At 35.9% G+C, this 18,804-nt stretch overlaps 1 protein-coding gene across 1 annotated transcript in view; it reads right to left on the bottom strand.

The window, feature by feature from the left end:
* The window catches only part of CDH17 (cadherin 17), a 79,077-nt gene extending 61,781 nt beyond the window's left edge, over positions 1 to 17,296 (bottom strand). The window contains exon 1 of the mRNA XM_007488115.2: positions 17,184 to 17,296. The gene's annotated coding sequence lies outside the window, so the exon portion shown is untranslated. The remainder of the gene's footprint in view (positions 1 to 17,183) is intronic.
* Positions 17,297 to 18,804: the final 1,508 nt, after the last annotated feature.

Here is an 18,804-nt window from a genome sequence, read left to right as displayed (position 1 = left end):
CATAGCTGTCATGTTAGCCAATCTGCTAGGTGTGAGATGATACCTCAGAGTTGTTTTGATTTGCATCTCTCTGATTATAAGAGATGTAGAGCACTTTTTCATGTGCTTATTAATAGTTTTGATTTCTTTGGCTGAGAATTGCCTGTTCATGTCCCTTGCCCATTTGTCAATTGGAGAATGGCTTGATTCTTTGTACAATTGATTTAGTTCTTTATAAATTTTAGTAATTAAACCCTTGTCAGAGGTTTTTATGAAGATTGTTTCCCAATTTGTTGCTACCCTTCTGATTTTGGTTACATTGGTTTTGTTTGTACAAAAACTTTTTAATTTGATGTAATCCAGATTATTTATTTTGCATTTTGTAATTCTTTCTAATTCTTGCTTGGTTTTGAAGTATTTCCCTTCCCAAAGGTCTGACATGTATACTATTCTGTGTTCGCCTAATTTTCTTATAGTTTCCTTCTTTATGTTCAAGTCATTCATCCATTTTGAATTTATCTTGGTGTAGGGTGTGAGGTGTTGATCTAAGCCTAATCTTTCCCACACTGTCCTCCAATTTTCCCAACAGTTTTTATGAAATAGTGGATTTTTGTCCCAAAAGCTGGGATCTTTGGGTTTGTCATATACTGTCTTGCTGAGGTTGCTTGCCCCCAGTCTATTCCACTGATCCTCCTTTCTGTCTCTTAGCCAGTACCAAATTGTTTTGATGACCACTGCTTTATAATATAGTCAGATCTGGGACTGCAAGACCCCCTTCCTTTGTATTTTTTTTCATTAATTCCCTGGATATCCTTGATCTTTTGTTCTTCCAAATGAACTTTGTTATGTTTTTTTCTAAATCAGTAAAAAAATTTTTTGGAAGTTCCATGGGTATGGCACTAAATAGATAGATGAGTTTGGGTAGGATGGTCATTTTTATTATATTGGCTCGTCCTACCCATGAGCAGTTAATGTTCTTCCAATTGTTCAAGTCTAGTTTTAGTTGTGTGGAAAGTGTTTTGTAGTTGTGTTCATATAGATCCTGTGTTTGTCTCGGGAGATAGATTCCTAAGTATTTTATTTTGTCTTGGGTAATTTTGAATGGGATTTCTCTTTCTAGTTCTTGCTGCTGAGCTGTGTTGGAATTATATAGAAATGCTGATGACTTATGTGGGTTTATTTTGTATCCTGCAACTTTGCTAAAGTTGTTGATTATTTCAATTAGCTTTTTGGTTGAGACTCTAGGATTCTTTAAGTAGACCATCATGTCATCTGCAAAGAGTGATAATTTGGTCTCCTCCTTGCCTATTTTGATGCCTTCAATTTCTTTTTCTTCTCTAATTGCTACTGCTAGTGTTTCTAATACAATGTCAAATAATAGAGGTGATAATGGGCATCCTTGTTTCACTCCTGATCTTAATGGGAATGGATTTAGTTTATCCCCATTGCAGATGATATTAGCTGATGGTTTTAGATATATACTGTTTATTATTTTTAGGAATGACCCTTCTATTCCTATGCTTTCTAGTGTTTTTAGTAGGAATGAGTGTTGTATATTATCAAAGGCTTTTTCTGCATCTATTGAGATAATCATGTGATTCTTGTTGGTTTGCTTGTTGATGTGGTCAATTATGTGGATAGTTTTCCTAATGTTGAACCAGCCCTGCATCCCTGGTATGAATCCTACTTGATCATGGTGGATGACCCTTCTAATCACTTGCTGGAGTCTTTTTGCTAGTATCCTATTTAAGATTTTTGCATCTATATTCATTAGGGAGATTGGCCTATAGTTTTCTTTCTCTGTTTTTGGCCTGCCTGGCTTTGGAATTAGTACCATGCTTGTGTCATAAAAGGAGTTTGGTAGGACTCCCTCTTTGCTTATTATGTCAAATAGTTTGTATAATATTGGGGTTAACTGTTCTCTGAATGTTTGATAGAATTCACTGGTGAATCCATCAGGCCCTGGGGATTTTTTCTTAGGCAGTTCTTTGATGGCTTGATGGATTTCAATTTCTGATATGGGATTATTTAAGAAAACTATTTCTTCTTCTGTTAGTCTAGGCAATTTATATTTTTGTAAATATTCATCCATATCACCTAGGTTGGTATATTTATTGCCATATAGTTGGGCAAAGTAGTTTTTAATGATTGCCTTAATTTCCTCTTCATTTGAGGTGAGATCCCCCTTTTCATCCTTGATGCTATTAATTTGCCTTTCTTCTTTCCTTTTTTTAATTAAATTAACCAGTACTTTGTCTATTTTGTCTGTTTTTTCAAAGTACCAGCTTCTAGTCTTGTTTATTAGCTCAATAGTTCTGTCACTTTCTATTTTATTAATTTCTCCCTTAATTTTTAGGATCTCTAGTATGGTTTTCTTCTGGGGGTTTTTAATTTGTTCATTCTCAAGTTTTTTTATTTGCATTTCCAATTCCTTGGTCTCTGTGAACTAGATAGTTTCTAAGATCCCTTCTAACCCTAGAGTTTTGATTCCTTGGTGAAATTGTAACTTCCACACTAAGGCAATTCATAACTGCTTTTAAGGTCTGAGAGAAATGTTCCATGTTATCTGAAAAGGAAGGCTGTTGTTTAGACACATTCTATTTAGAGTAAGATCCTCTAAGTCATTTTTATGATAATGGAACACAATGTCATCAGCCAGTCAAAATGTCTTCACCTCTGTGATCCTCCTGGGTCCTTTCCACTATAAAAGCCAAAGATTCTATGATGTAATCACAATATACAGCTCTGTGTGGCTGCTGAGAGAGGGATTATTATCCCTATTTGTCAGGCAGGAAATGAAGTACAGAACTTGGATAAGTGGCAAAACCAGCAAAACCAGGACCAGAATCGAGGTTGATTCACTGGTAGCCCTAGGCCTGTTCTATTAATTGAGAGTTCTTATGCATGGAAAATCAGAGGATCATAGAAATTAAGAGCTGGAATGGATTTCAGAAGTCATGTCAGACAACAATAGTAATAATACCTGGCATTTATACAGCACTTAAAATTTGGCAAAGTGCTTTTGGTAATATTACCTCATTTAATCTTCACAACATCCCTGGGAGTCAGGTGCTATGATAACCCCGTTTTACATTTAAGGAAACTGAAACAGGCAGAAGTTAAGTGAATTACCCAGGTCACACATCTAATAAGCGCTTGGGGCTGGATTTGAACTATTCCCTGTGCCATGTAGTGCATCATTTTGCAGATCTAGATACAAAAGGTCTAGAGTGATAAAAAGTCTTCTTATATCATTGAGTTCCAGTGGCAGGCCTGGGACTAGATTCAAGTCTACTGCCTACCAATACCAACATTCAAATGCCTTAAAATTTTTGTTGTTGTTCTGACATATCTGACTTTGTGACCTCATTTGGGGTTTTATTATAAAAAGAAATTGGAGTGATTTGCCATTTCCTTCTCCAGCTCATTTTTACAAATGAAGAAACTAAGACAAACAGGGTTGTGACTTGCCTAGCATCACATAACTAGCAAATGGCTAGCAAGTGTCTAAGGGCAGATTTGAACTCAGATGAGTCTTCCTGATTCCAGGTACAGCATTTTATCTACTGTCCTATGTAGTACCACAGCAACAACAATGTATCAAGAAATCACATTTAAACTTGGTTTATTTCCTTCTTTTAAAAGATGAATTATTTCATTAGTTTGGTTACTTCCTCCATCAATGTAGTCTGAAGCCCTTCCTTGCTATGGTAGATGATTATTCCAGCTGCTTTAATTTTTTTTAAATGTAGCTACTTTATGGCCAATCTTTTGCTGAGCCCCCTGACAATAGACATCATCCATCCCTAGGATGATACTGAAAGCCTCCTTTTCAGCCTAACAGAAAGCTGCCAGAACTTTAGCCAGCAAGATTCATAACTCACTGAGACAATGGAAAAAGATATCAATAGAGGTTGGTTTATTTTCATGTTAAACAGGACTGAAAACTTTCTGTCAATCATTTTATTTTTATTTGATGTTTTTAATATTAACAATTCACATTTCTACAGTCTTTTGAGGTTTACAAAACACTTTGGTCATACAAACTTAATAAGGCAGGTGTACAAGTATTCATAAAGTATTCATAGGTACATTTTGTGGATGAAAAAAACTGAGGCTCTGAGAGGTTAAATAACTTACTCAGGGTCCCAGAACAAGTGAATGTCAGAGATGGGATTCAAATCAAGGCTTCTTACTCTAAAATCCAGTACTCTATCCCCTATGCCATGTCTCTATTCCTTCAAACTAAATATAAATATCCAATGCACAGCAGTGTCTACACAATGGCATAACCATGTGAACTGATCAAGCAACATATTCATTAAGCACTTACTGAGTGTCAGTCATTGCATTAGGTGTTAAAGATAGACTTTAAAAAGCCCCATTCTTAAGGGTCTTATGTACTATTAAGGTAGACTAGACAGACAGACAGACAGACAGGCAGACAAACAGACAGACAGATAGACAGATAGACAGATAGACAGACAGACAGACAGACAGATAGATAGATAGATAGATAGATAGATAGATAGATAGATAGATAGATAGATAGATAGATAGACAAAGGTAGATAAGAAATAGAGATAGCTTTAACAGATGAGTTAGATATAAATAAATCATGGATAGTTAGAAATCTATAATAGATGGGATATAGAGATATAATCAATATCTATACATAGAATATAGATGCATATGATATAAATAATATAAATATAAGGTAATTTGGAAGGAAGAACACAGCAGGAAGAATCAGAAAAAGACCTAATGTAGGAAGTAGTAACTACTGAATTTCAAAGGAAACTAGAAATTCTAAGAGAGAAAGAAAAGATGGAGCTCTTTCCAGAAATGGAGGGATGACTATACAAAAACAAGGAGATGAGGGATGGAGTGACCTATGATAAGAACAGCAAGAAGACCAGTTGGCTGAACCATAGATGAGAGGAAGGTAGCTAATTTTAAAATGGTTGGAAAGATAGAGAGGAGGAAGACTGTGAAAATGGTTTGTAAATGCCAAAGTTGTTCAAATTTGATCATAGAGAAGGGATGTGCAAAAGTTAATTCAAATTAGTTGTGTGAGGAAGTCAACAAACACTAAAAATCAAAACTGGTTTATTGTGTGGTTGATTGTCTCAGGAAAGTTATGGATTTTATAGCAAGTGTTTCTGGTAAAGAACTTATTACTTACATGGATAGTGAAATGAGTCAAATTTATTAGAATACAAAGCATTTTCTGATTGATAAGTGGTCAAAAATTATAAACAAGTAGTTCTCACATAAAGAAATTAAAACTATTTATGGCCAAATGAAAAATAACACTCCCTTTTAATTAGAAAAAATACAATTAAAACAACTGAGATACCACTGCATACCTATCAGATTGGCTAACATGACCAAAAAAAGGAAAATGATAGATGTTAAGAGAGAATATGGGAAATTGGGACACTAATATACTGTTGATGGAACTGTAAGTTGATACAATCATTCTGGAAACCAATATGGTACCACATGCAAAGAGCCATAAAATTATGCATACCCTTTGACCCAGCAATACCACTACTGGGTCTGTAACTTTTAGCAGCTCTTTTTGTGGTGGCAAAGAACTGGGAACTGAAGGGTTGTCCATCAATTGGGGAATGACTGAACAAGTTGTGATATATGTTTATAATGGAATACTATTGTGCCATAAGAAATGACAAGCAGGATCATTTCAAAATAACCTGGGAAGACTTATATGAAGTGATGCAAAATGAAGTGAGCAGAACCAGAAGAACATTGTATACACTAACAGAAATATTGCTATGTGTGATGATCAACGATGGTCTAAACTGTTATCAGCAAAACAAGGTTCTCATATAAACCCAAGGGACTCATGATGAAAAATACAATCCACAGTCCAAGAAGGAACTGTTGGATTCTGATTGCAAATCAAAACATTCCATTTTTCACTTTATTTCCTCTGTGAACTTTTTATTGTACATGTGTCTTCCTTCGTGGCATGAGGAATATGAAAATATTTATTGCATGACAGCACTGGTATAACCTATATCAGATTATTTAGTGCCTTGAAGAAGGAGGGGAAGGAGAAAAAAACTTAATCATAAAATATCAGAAAAAATTGTCAAAAATTATTTCTACATGTGATTAAGAAAAAAGTTATTAAAATGTGATGGAGAAAAAATTAATAATGTAGATTAAACTTTAAAATATGCCTTGTATACAGTTTTGGAGATTGTCTTTCAGTCATTTCACTCATGTCCAACTCTTTGGTTTCTTCTCTGGGTTTTTCTTGGCAAAGATACCAGAATGATTTGCCATTTCCTTCTCCAGTTCATTTTATAGATGAGGAAACTGAGGCAAATAGGATTAAGTGACTTGACCAGGGTCACTCAGTTAGGAAGTATCTGAGGCCAGATTATAATTAATGTTGATAGGTTCAGCACTCTATCCACTGTTCCATTTAGCTGCCCAATTTTGGAGAGCCAGTTATTAGACCTTTACCAGCACACCATTGCGTAAAACAATATTGTAGTCAAGCAAGGAAGTGACATAACCAGACTTCCACTTCAGGAGTATTATTTTGGTAATATATGTTAATTCTTTCATATTGTAGAATGAAACACATAACTTGAGTTTCTGAGATTTAAACATTTCAGTTTCATGAATGAAACTTAATTATTGCCAAACATTTGCAAGTGTTTAAAAATTGACATACTATAGAGAGATTGACACGTTTTAATTCTCAAAGCATTAGAATGTACACGTGAACTAAAAACAAATCTTTTCAATTACATTTAGATTTAATTAAACGTATTTTTGGCAATGGGAGTTATTTCAAACAAACTAATAGTTCCTGCTACTCAGTAGATGAGCAACATTGGATTGTAAGGTACTAATGAAGGCAGCTAAGTGGTACAGTGGATAGAGTGCCAGATCGAGAGTCAGGAAGACCTGAGTTCAAATTTAGTTTCAGACACTTCCTAACTGTGTGATCTCAGACAACTCACTTAACCCTGTTTGCCTAGCCCTTTGAGTTGTTACTAAGCCAGAAAATAAGGGTTTAAAAAAAGAAAAGAAAGGAAGATGCTAACCTCCTGACTTTTAATGCTCTTGGTGGTGTTTCTGATGTCCATAAAAATGGGACTCAATGGACAAGAGACAAAGTAAGATTTTAAGTGGGCTCTACTCTTTTTTTAAGGTAGAGAAAAAAAGTATTTTTTATTTTATATTGATGTTCAAGAAGCCATTCCCTATTTTGGGCAAGTCCAGAAAGTAAAGACAGAGATGAGTTCATAGTGCATTGTTTCTGTCACATTTGCTCTCTTCCATTAGAGAAGAATTGTCAGGAAGGAGTAGAACTGAATCTTTTCCATTGCCACTACCAGCCTTCTATCATTTCTTTGAGGACAAACTAATCCAGGCCTCAGCTTTAGCTCAATTGTTGTTCTTTAGTCACATCCAACTCTTTGCGATCTCATGGATCATAGCATGCTAATACTGGGCATAGGGTTTTCTTGGCAAAAATACAAGGTGGTTTGCCATTTCTTTCTCCAGTGGATTAAGGCAAATAGAGATTATGTGATTTATTTGCCCAGGGTTACACTGCTAGTAAGTATCAGAGGCTGGTTTTGAACCTGAAGACCTGAGTCTTCTTGACTCTGGGTATAGCCCTCTATCCACTGAGCCAACTGGCTGCCTCTTTACCTTGGTTGTTCCTTTCTTTTAAAAAAATGGATCTTTTATTTTATCAATTACATGTAATAAGAATTTTCCACATAAGTTTTATTGTCTCCCTCCCCTGTGTAATTGGAAATCTTGTGCCTTTGAACTATGTTTCCCAGGAGCCCACTGACTTCCTATTGTTACATGCTGACTTGGAGTGATAAATTTGGTGGGGTTCCTGGTCTCACTCTCTTTGCTCCCTGTGGTGGAGTGGGGCTTTTGAACAGGTAGATTAGCCATGGGCTATTTTGTTTTGTTTTTTGTTTTTGTTTTTGTTTATTTTGTTACCTTTTTAGTTTGTCATTTCTAGTGAATATTAATAAATCTTATAAAATATAATGTTTAAAATTATTGTATATTAAATTAATTTTATACCCCTTTTCAAAGATGATAAGCAATTTGATCTGGGCTACCCGTGTATTATCATATAAAACATATTTCCATATTGTTCAGTTTTGTAAAAGAATCATCATATAAAACCAAAACCCCAAAATAAAAACCTAAATAATCTTGAGTAAAAAATAATAAGCTTTGATTGATCTGCATTCTCACTCCAATGGTTCTTTCCCTGGAGATAGATAGCATTCTTTGCCCTAAGTCTCTCAGATCACTGTATTGCTGAGAGTAGCGAAGTCTATCACAGTTGATAATTCCACAATACTGCTGTTACTATGCACAATATTCTTCTGGTTCTACTTGTTTTACTCTGCATCAGTTCATGAAGGTCTTTCTAGTTCTTTCTGAAATAATGCTGTTCATGATTTTTTACAGCATAATAGTATTCCATCACCCATTATATACCACAAATTGCTCAACCATTCCTCAATTGATGGACATCTCAATTTCAATTCTTTGCCACCACAAAAAAGGCTGCTATAAATATTTTGGTGTAAGTAGGTCCTTTCTCCCCTTTTTAAAAAATCTCTTTGGGATATGAACAGTTTTACAGCCCTTTGGGAATAGTTCCAAATTGACTTCCAGAATGGTTGGATCATGTCCTATCAGTTGTTCCTTTCAATCTACCCATTGATCTTCAGTTGCCAGCATGGGAATGTTTTAGCCCTGAAGGAACTCCATGGGCCTTATTTTGGGAAGCGATGGCAGAGCAGTGTGATATAGTGGACAGAACTCTGATCTTAGAATCAGTCTAGACCTGGGTTCAGATCCCATCTATGACATTTGCCATGTGGGCAATTTTGGGTAGGTCCCATAACCACTGTGCCTTAATTTCCTCATCTCTAAATGAGGAAGAATTCTTGCAGCATAAATTGAGGCCCCATGAACCTAATTTAATCTTCCACCCTATTGTGCTAAGTTGAACATTTTTAAAGTAAAAAATTCCCTTCATACTTTACAATTTTAAAAGCCCTCCCTAAATAGGGTTTTTATATCTGAAATAGGCAAATGAATGAGTGTAAGGCATCTCACATAACCAACTCAAACACAGAGTGATATTGTTAATTGAGGGAGAAAAACTCCACTTTTATCCAGATTATATAAAGAACGGACTTCGACTTTTCTGGCAGGACTTTGTCATATTTTCTCCACACATGGACATCGGTTACATTAATCATTGTCATTACAGGGCTCTGAGTTGAAGTCATAAAGTCTTTAATGATACTTAGGACACACTGAGTTTTAAATTACTTTCTGTAAAATCTGACCAGGTATGCAGTTTGAATTTCCCACAGTCAGTGTTTATAAGAGGATTAAAGCAGATTTCCAGATCATTTCAGTGATATTTTTGTCTAAATGACCCAAACCAAATGTTTGAGTTTTCCTACCTTTTGCCAGAATCGCTCCAGACATCAATAGAGTAAAACTGTTGATTTTTGTTAAGCTATTCTTTTCTATCTTTCTGAAGTGAAAACTTAAAAAGTCTCTCATATATCTTTTTTTAAATGTATACTACATGTACATCCTTTAAATGCCACGTGTTCTCCTCAACGGTTGTCTGGGAAATCCTAAGAACACAGGGCAGAGGCTCTAAACCCAACATTCACCAACTGAAAGTCTTCACTTGCTTATATTGTGTGAATGAAAACCAGACCTCTTTGGTTCTGGAAACTTGTCCTATTGGCAGTCTTATTTCAACAGTCATTCACAAAAAGTGTTTTTCCTGAAGAAAACTCAGACTTCATAATTAAGAAAATGATGCCATTAGTAAGAACACTGACATCAATCCTTATACTACAACTTTTTAAAGTTCTGGGTTCATTTGAGGTCTTGCCAGATAGCAGAGACATCATGAAACAGCATGCCTCATCACATATTGAGTTTAGTCCATTCTACATTTTTTTAAAAAGCATACTTCACTGTGTAACCCTGGGCAAGTTACTTAACCTTCATTGCCCAGCCCTTATCACTCTTCTGGCTTGGAACCAATATACATTATTGATTCCAAGACAGAAGGTAAGGCTTTAAAAAAGCATCCTACACTTAATGTCTATTGTCTCTGTTTAAGAAAGAAATATTACACTTCACTGTTATCAAAATCAGCTTTTGGCCTTGAAATAACCCTTCTTCCTTCATTAACCATTTTGAATTTTCCAGAGAAGGATGTATTTCAGAAAAACATAGCCCCTTTCATTCTCTTCACCTTCTATCCTTTACATCTGCCTTCTTATTTGAAATTTAACAATGAACTCTAATTTTGACTGAGAGAAGCTGGCAACATAGCGTTTGGGGCAGTGTTATGCTGGCAAAAATGTAACAACTAGTTTTGGTTGGGGAGATAAGAATGCAGGACATGTTTTTCAGATTTAATGTGCATTATTAACATACTCTCCCTCACTTTCTTAAGAATATCAACAAAACTATAAATCAAGTTCTGATTTAAAACATGATTTCTGAAGTGTAAGTATTCACATTAAAGATTTATCTGAGAGCTCTCAGAGCCAGTACAGCAGGCCACCCTGGATAGAGGACCTTTTGTGTTGAATTCTTTATACCATAATTATGCAAGACAGAAACCATCTCCTTGAAATCATTCATTGAGGATAATCCATTCTTCTCATGGGTTCCAAGGCACTTAAAAAGATTTAAGAAATGTTCAGAGTAGAGCACACAATGGGAGCTCTTTACAAGTTCTCTTTAAGGGTGTATTGACCACATCCCCCATTACCTCAACAAATAATATGAATATGTAGACTATAGGTCTCCAAGTTGACAGACAGGTGAACTAGAGAGAGCTGACAATCATTCATCATAACTGGAAAACCCATTCTCACAAAATGTCCAAGTGCTCTGAGCTTAGCACCTACTGCTAAGTAGGTCAATTCTACTAAAGATCCTTCCATGTCCAAGATGCTGATAAATCCCAGAAGTAAATGATTAGAGTAGCTATTTTAAAACACTATGGGGAGCACATCCAGGCAGGATGGGTCTTGCATGTGTAACCTCCCCAGAATGAAATAGCCCCAGGTGTCCTCTGCATTCATTATTTTAGTACCATTTTGGATAGCACTAATTTGGCACAGCAAGCACAAGTTAGGAATCATGGTCAGATATGAATGAAGATCAAATTAAAACACTGCTCAGAGCATTCCTCATTAAATGATTTTCAGATAAAACATGTGCATCTTTTTTTAGTTTGGCTAGAAGCCTTTTGGCACCAATTACACTACTTAAAGGTTATTAAGACAGAAAAAGATTTGACTAATTTGTACTCTTGACTGAGGCATCTAATCAAAGGGAGGGAAGGAAGGAAGGAAGGAAGGAAGGAAGGAAGGAAGGAAGGAAGGAAGGAAGGAAGGAAGGAAGGAAGGAAGGAAGGAAGGAAGGAAGGAAGGAAGGAAGGAAGGAAGGAAGGAAGGAAGGAAGAGAAGGAACGAAGAAACGAAGGAAGGAACGAAGGAAGAGAAGGAATGAAGAAACGAAGGAAGGAACGAAGGAAGGAACGAAGGAAGGAACGAAGGAAGGGACTAAAGGAGTTAGGGAGGGAATTAAAGCAAGGAGGGAGGGAAGGAAGAAGGAGGGATTAAAGGAGGGAGGAATTCTAAGATTATTGCCTCATAATAGGCAAATCAATTTACCTGAGGAGAGGGAAGAGGAGTTAACTGGTTTGTATACTTAGTTCTGTTTAATAGGTAAGGAGACAAAAAGAGAAAGAGAGGAGGAGGAGAAGGAGAAGGAGGAGAAGGAGAAGGAGAAGGAGGAGAAAGGGGAGAAAGAGGAGGAGGAGGAGAAGGAGGAGAAGGAGAAGGAGAAGGAGGAGAAGGAGAAGAAGAAGAAGAAGAAGAAGAAGAAGAAGAAGAAGAAGAAGAAGAAGAAGAAGAAGAAGAAGAAGAAGAAGAAGAAGAAGAAAGAAAGAAAGAAAGAAAGAAAGAAAGAAAGAAAGAAAGAAAGAAAGAAAGAAAGAAAGAAAGAAAGAAAGAAAGAAAGAAAGAAAGAAAGAAAGAAAGAAAGAAAGAAAGAAAGAAAGAAAGAAAGAAAGAAAGAAAGAAAGAAAGAAAGAAAGAAAGAAAGAAAGAAAGAAAGAAAGAAAGAAAGAAAGAAGAAAGAAAGAAAGAAAGAAAGAAAGAAAGAAAGAAAGAAAGAAAGAAAGAAAGAAAGAAAGAAAGAAAGAAAGAAAGAAAGAAAGAAAGAAAGAAAGAAAGAAAGAAAGAAAGAAAGAAAGAAAGAAAGAAAGAAAGAAAGAAAGAAAAAGAGGCAAAGGAAAGGGGGAGACAGCAATATACTTTTGGAGATTGTGCTAAATTTAACAAGCTGTGATATGAAAATAGTCCCAACATTTAAAAATTTAGAATTACACAAAAATAAAATAGAATATGATTATTCACTTTACAGAATGCAGCTCCCATAGAGAATTTTTTAAAAATATTCCAATCTTGGTTAACTAAGCTACCATACAGGCAACTTTTAAGGAAAATATTGTTCTTATTTATATTTTCTTTTGGTTATTTATTTATTTATTTTGCTTTCCTGATCCACAGTAATGTGTAGACAGTGCAATGTAGTAGGCAGAAAGCTGGACTTACAGTAAGGTTCAAATCCCAACATTAACTAAATAACTCCAGGGAATTCCTTACCCACTATTTGCCTCAAGTAAAGTTATTTAGGCCATTAAGTCTAGATGCACTAAGTCTTTGGGGACATTTTATATTTTCTTATTTGGTCCTCAAATAGCCCTGTGGGGAGTAGGGCTACAGGAATTATTTTACAGATAAGGAACCTAAGAGTTAGAGACAGTTAGTCATTTGCTCTTGGTCACAGGTAAGTACTGGAAGTGGAATTTGAAGCCAGCTTTGCATTCTCTACACCAGGTTCTTAACCTTTGTATTGTGTACACCTCCCCCAACTTTAGTAGTCTGGAAAAATCTAGAGACTTATCATCATCATCACCATCATCATCATCATCAATAATAATGACTGATAATCTCAGAATAATGATTTAAATACATAAGATAATAAAGGAAACTTTGATAAAATTACTAAAATATAATTATCCTAACATTTAAAAAAAAAAACAAGCTTAGGGACCCAGGTTAAGAAATCCTGCACTAGATTTTTCTGCCTCTTCAAAATAGCAACATATGAGAAAGATGTGCTCTCTCTTGTCTCTTTGCCCCTTCCAGTGTGCACTCTCAGCACCTTAGAGCCTTGAGGGGAAAAGGGAAGAGGAAGGATATAACTTGGGAATCTTACTGTGAAAATCTAGCTCGCCTACTTCCCTGTCTCCCTTAATTCCTGACAAATGCAGAGCTAGGAATTGAGCATCATCCTTGAGTGAGGTAGGAGGGGGTTGGAGAGAGGGAGAAGGATTCTCTAAGAAAGCCTAAGAAAGTCCCAAAGAGAGGAGGGAGTTTTCTTTGTTCCAATAATACCAGCAATAGAAGTGGTTTGGAATCACTGTTATTTTGTGTAAAATGAAATTTATAATTTTTGATTGAAGAATTCATTTATAATTTGCTACTTATATTCACTATACACAAATTCTTACATGTGTTTCCTTATATCCTCTAGAATGTACTTTAAAGGATTTTATCAAGGTAATAAGCTCTTCTTAATATACTAGTACTTCATTATGACACATTTGCTGAAAATAAAATTCAAAATAAAGGATGTCCAACTTAGACCCCATCCAGGGATGTGTTGGAGTTGAGGGTGGGGAGATGGAATAGCAAAAACAGGTTTTTTTAGCTTACAAATTATTATTGTGGCTTAAATTCTGAACTGGAAACAGTAAAGCCTCAGTGGCTTCAGGAAAATGTAAGTCATGGGTAGCAACTGAGTTAAAAATGACATCTTAGAGAGTTGTGAAAGTTTTTTGACTGACAAAAAGGAGTAGAGTGACTCTTAGGTGGATTTGGCCTTAAGAAAGCAGTGCCACAACAGGATCTTACCCATTTTTTGGTTTTCATAAATGAATTCAAATGCTATATCATCACTGTCCTTCCATGGTTCCCTAGCAATCCTAGTATAAGGGCTCCTTTCCTCACAGATACACACTTATATAAAAATCAATCAAAAAGCATTTATTAAGTGTTCTTATGGGTCAGGCATAAGTAGAGGAGAAAGAAAGAAAAATCAAAATAATCTCAGCCCTTCAGGTGCTCAGTCAAAAAATATGTAAACAGACCTAAAATATACAGAGTTTATAGGAAGTATCCTCTGAGGAGAATACACTAATAGCTGAAAGGGAGGAAGATCAGGAAAGGCTTTCTTCAGAAGGTAGGATTTAAGCTGAGATTTCAAAGAATTCAGGTGGGGGGGTGGAGTAAATTCTAGCCCTGTCCCTATACTAATGACCAAAAATTCTCTATTAATAAAATCTAAATTTCTTAGGCTTTACTATATAAATGGCCCTAGATAGACTTCTATTCCAAGTGGAGTACTATCTGTAAAAGCCTTCTACAATCCGATACCATCCTACCTTGCCAGCCTTCTCCCATAATTCTTCCATATAAAAGAAGACAATCTTGACACAATGGATGAAGAGTTGACCTCAGAGGCAGAATGATCTGAATTCAAGTTTTGCTTCTGAGAACAAATCATTGAACCTATCAGAACCCCAGACACTTTCCTAAAAGTTTCAGAATATTTGCTGGTATGGAAGAGGAAATTTTATCAGTGGAAATTCCCCATATGAATGATATAGGTCTGATCCCCAAATCCCTTGTAATCTATGTTACAATTAAAATGGATCAATTTCTGTTCCCCAAATAAACACTTCCATCTCCATCTCCAAGGTATTACTCATGCTATTCCCTATTCCTATAACTCATTACTTCTCTTTTTTCTTTTATTAAATTCTCATCCTACCCTAAAACCTAAATCAAGTGACTCCTAATCAAACCACCCCCCCGCAAGAAAAAAAGACCAGGTAGGTAGAGACAACCTTCCCCCTTGTACCTTACATATTATAAAACTTTGTTTTAAAATTTGCATAGATCTTTTAATACTATAGATCATAATTATTTGTTTGTTTCTTATCCCTTGACTAAAGTGTAAACTCCACAAGTCAAAACCATATTTTACCTTTATTTTTTATTTTCCCTGATACCTTGTACAGTGTTCTGAAAATAATAAGTGATTAATAAATGTGTGTTGAATACAAGAATGAATTTATGAATCTCTGAAGAAAAGAGTAAGATCACTTCTTGACTGCTTCCTAATATATTCTTCCTCACAGTATAATAAAAGTGGATTACTACTGTGCTTTCTGGAAAATGGCCTTGACAATGAAATCAGAAAGAAAAATAGCACCAAACATTTATTTAATTCTCCTTTGATAAGAAAGGACGCCTACCTGGAGGTGGAGTGATGCCATTAACATTAATGATCTTTCCTTTCCTCAGAGGTCATGTACTTGCCACACCCATTGTTGTTCTAGAGACTTTTGAGCTGTGTGTCCTGGTTCTGAGTCTGTACTTCCATCATATATGTCCATACAATTTACAATTTAAATATAATGAATGAATTATCTCTCTCCATATATATATATATATATGTGTGTGTATATATACATATATAGATCTAAAAGATGTAAGATTTATGTATAAAAGATACATGAGAGGTTGTGTTTCCTGATAGAAGAAAATGTAGCTGAAATTGCAGGACTTATTCTCATCTCAAAGTCTGAGCCACCTGCTTAAATTTTTTCCTGGGACAATTATATTTGGTAAAGGATGCATTGTGTTTCCTGGCACAAGAAATAGCATTTTTCATAGAATATAGATAGTTAGACCTGGAAGGGAGCTTAAGAGATGATCTAGTCGAGCCCTTTCATTTTACAGATAAGACCATCAAGGCTCAGGCTAATGAAGTGACCTTCCCAGTGTCATGAAGCAAGGTAGAGGTAGAGCCAGGATCAGAATCCAGGAGTTTTGATAAATACAAGGAGAACAAAGAAAAGGAAGAGGAAGAAGGGAAGAAGGAGGTTGAGGAGGAAGAGGAAGAAGAGAAGGAAGAGGAGTAAAAGGAAAAGAAAGAAGAGGAAGTTGAGGAAAAGAAGAAGAATAAGGAGAGGAGGGAGAAGAAGAAGTAGAAAGGAAGAAGAGGAGGAAGAAGAGGAAGTTGAGGAGAAAAAGGTGGAAGAGAAAAAAGAGAAAGAACAGTAAAGAAAGTAGAGGAGGATGAGGAAGAAAAAGGAAAAGAAAAAGGCTGAAGAAAAAGAAGAAGAAGAGGAAGTTGAGGAGTGAGAGGAAGAAGAGTTTAAGAGGCAGAAGGGAGATAAAGGGCAGAAGGAGAAGGAACAACAGGAGGAAGAGAAAGAAGAAAAAAGGAGGAAGTTGGTTTTGGATTTAAGAACATATTTAATTCTGAAACTCAGGAAACCATTGGCAAAGTGCATTTCCTCTAACTGTAACCAGGGCCCCAAACCAAAGAGTAGATGTTTGAAATATTAGACTATCACTGAGTTCTTAGTATCCTTTCTTTCCTACCCCCAAGGCCTATGTGTCTTTTTTCTTGAATTTTCCTTCTCCTTTATATAGCTTTTTTCATGTTAGAAAGCCCTTCTAGGCCTTCTTTCAGTCTCTAGCAATTTTAATTCCTGATCATTCCTAGCTCTCATAAACTCTGGAATTCTTTTTTTTTCCAGAGGTTTCTGTCTCAGTATTAGGTACTTGATGCTGAATAGGAGATTTATGTTCAAATTTTAGAAATAGCAAGAGTTCCTTCATAACTTAAGACTAGATTCTTTTTAACTTCCAGACACACAGTAAAAAATGACTAGATACTTGTTCCAAACTTCCAACAGAACACAAATTCTTCTTTGACTTTGCTACCTAGCAGAATTTAGCTCTTCAGGTGAATTTATAAAAAGCAAACCACATAGGAAGACATAATGAAGCAAAGAAAACTTAGCTAATAAGTAAAAATGAATAAGCCACTCTTACCAACAGTCATATCAGTTATTCTCCCTATGAAGCCAATTCCTATAACTTAGTAAGTGCCCCTATTTCCCACTCTACTGGAAATTTCATCCTAATTTTCCAGTCATGAAAATTGTATCTGTACTCTTCAAAGAGGTCAATCCCTACCTTTCATTGAAGAAGAAATGGAAGGCTCCTTAAAATGTATTTTCTTCTTTTCGAATCTTAAGACTGCTTACTTGAGACAAGCCGTATCTGCCTGTGCACCTCCCTTTGAACAGTTTCTGATTCACTCGCCGCTCCCTGTACACCTTTGGTCAAACATTAACTACATTTATTTTTTTATTGATTTTCAGGGATCATCAAAATGTATAGACGGTTATAAGCGATACATTATGCTCACTTCTAGAAAGGAAACATTTTATATGAAGGAACAATGTAGGTTACATTTAATATGCTTCCTACTGGACTCTTTGAAAGAAACTTCAGGACTATTTTTAATGCATCAGAAAACAGGAAACTCACCATTTATTAAGCAGCTACTATATGCAAAGCCCTAAGCTAGGTACAAGTATTTTTTTTGGCCACAGTTCATAATATTTGCAACCAACACTAACACAGGGTTTTGTCTTCACTTCAAAAGAGGTTGATGACAAAGCAAATAACTTCCCTTCAGAGATGCCATCTGTGGCCCCCCAAAAGAGAGAAAATCATCAGGATATTTTTAGCCCAAAGCTCATTTTTGTCATAAAAGTCCAGGTGAATTGAGATTTGCTTCCCACCAACATAACATTGTCTCTCAAATTGTCTCTATTCTTCACTTGACATAATTTGCAGACACAGCCTTAATTTCAAAAGATAGGGGTGGGGGCAGGGAGAGAGACTAAAGTAGCAGCAGGGAATAGTTGATTAGTAACTACCAGCAAAAGGAGCTGTAGATGACTCAGAAGGCACAGAGCAGCCTCTGATGCTTTTATATCTACTCAGTTAAGACTACTCATCCCTCAGAAATGCATGAAATCAAAGGGCCTATTCCTCCTCCCACCTACCCCCCCAGCAAATAAAACAAATGGAACACTTCCTAAACATTTTTGTTCATTTAATCATTTTAAAAGAGGCTAACCAGAATAGGACCCCTTTTTTGGTGGCTCCTTGATCTTGATGATGTGGATACTTTATCCAGTGGTACAGATTGAAAAGCATGAGAAGACAGGTGACTTTATCCTATGTGCTAATTCTCCTCCTCATCCTCCCAGCAATTTTCCAAAGCATATCCTCTACCTATTATGGGGCAAACTTTCCACTGGGATTTATTGCATTTTTGAGGTCTCTTCTATTCTGCCTCCTTCCCAACCCCCCCACACCATTTCCTATCTTTTGAAGTCAAGATTGTGTCTGCAAATTATGTCAAATGCCAAATCAGACAATTTGCCCTTGAAATAAGATCCTCCCACCTTCTTTTTGATCACATATTTTATTTATGATGTCATTTTATGACAGTTCTTGGGAATTAGTCATTATTGGTCACATAGTGTAGCTCACTTGCATCCCCTGCCCTACCCTCACTGCTTTTGGGGATACTTACAATTCTGCTTATTCAGAGATCATGATATTCCATGACTCATAGCTACATGTCATTACTGGAAGGATATCAGTTTTTAAAAGATAGGGTTTTTATATCAGAGAATAGTTTAGCATCACTAATAACACTATAAAATCCCCCAGATATGACAGAATGCTCTTATTCATATTCATCTCTGGGCCCAGCCCATTGTGTGTCTTCAGCAAG

This window comes from Monodelphis domestica, chromosome 3 (genome assembly GCF_027887165.1).
Source record: "Monodelphis domestica isolate mMonDom1 chromosome 3, mMonDom1.pri, whole genome shotgun sequence".
Lineage (NCBI taxonomy): Eukaryota > Metazoa > Chordata > Mammalia > Didelphimorphia > Didelphidae > Monodelphis > Monodelphis domestica.
This window is presented reverse-complemented; position numbering and strand designations above follow the sequence as displayed.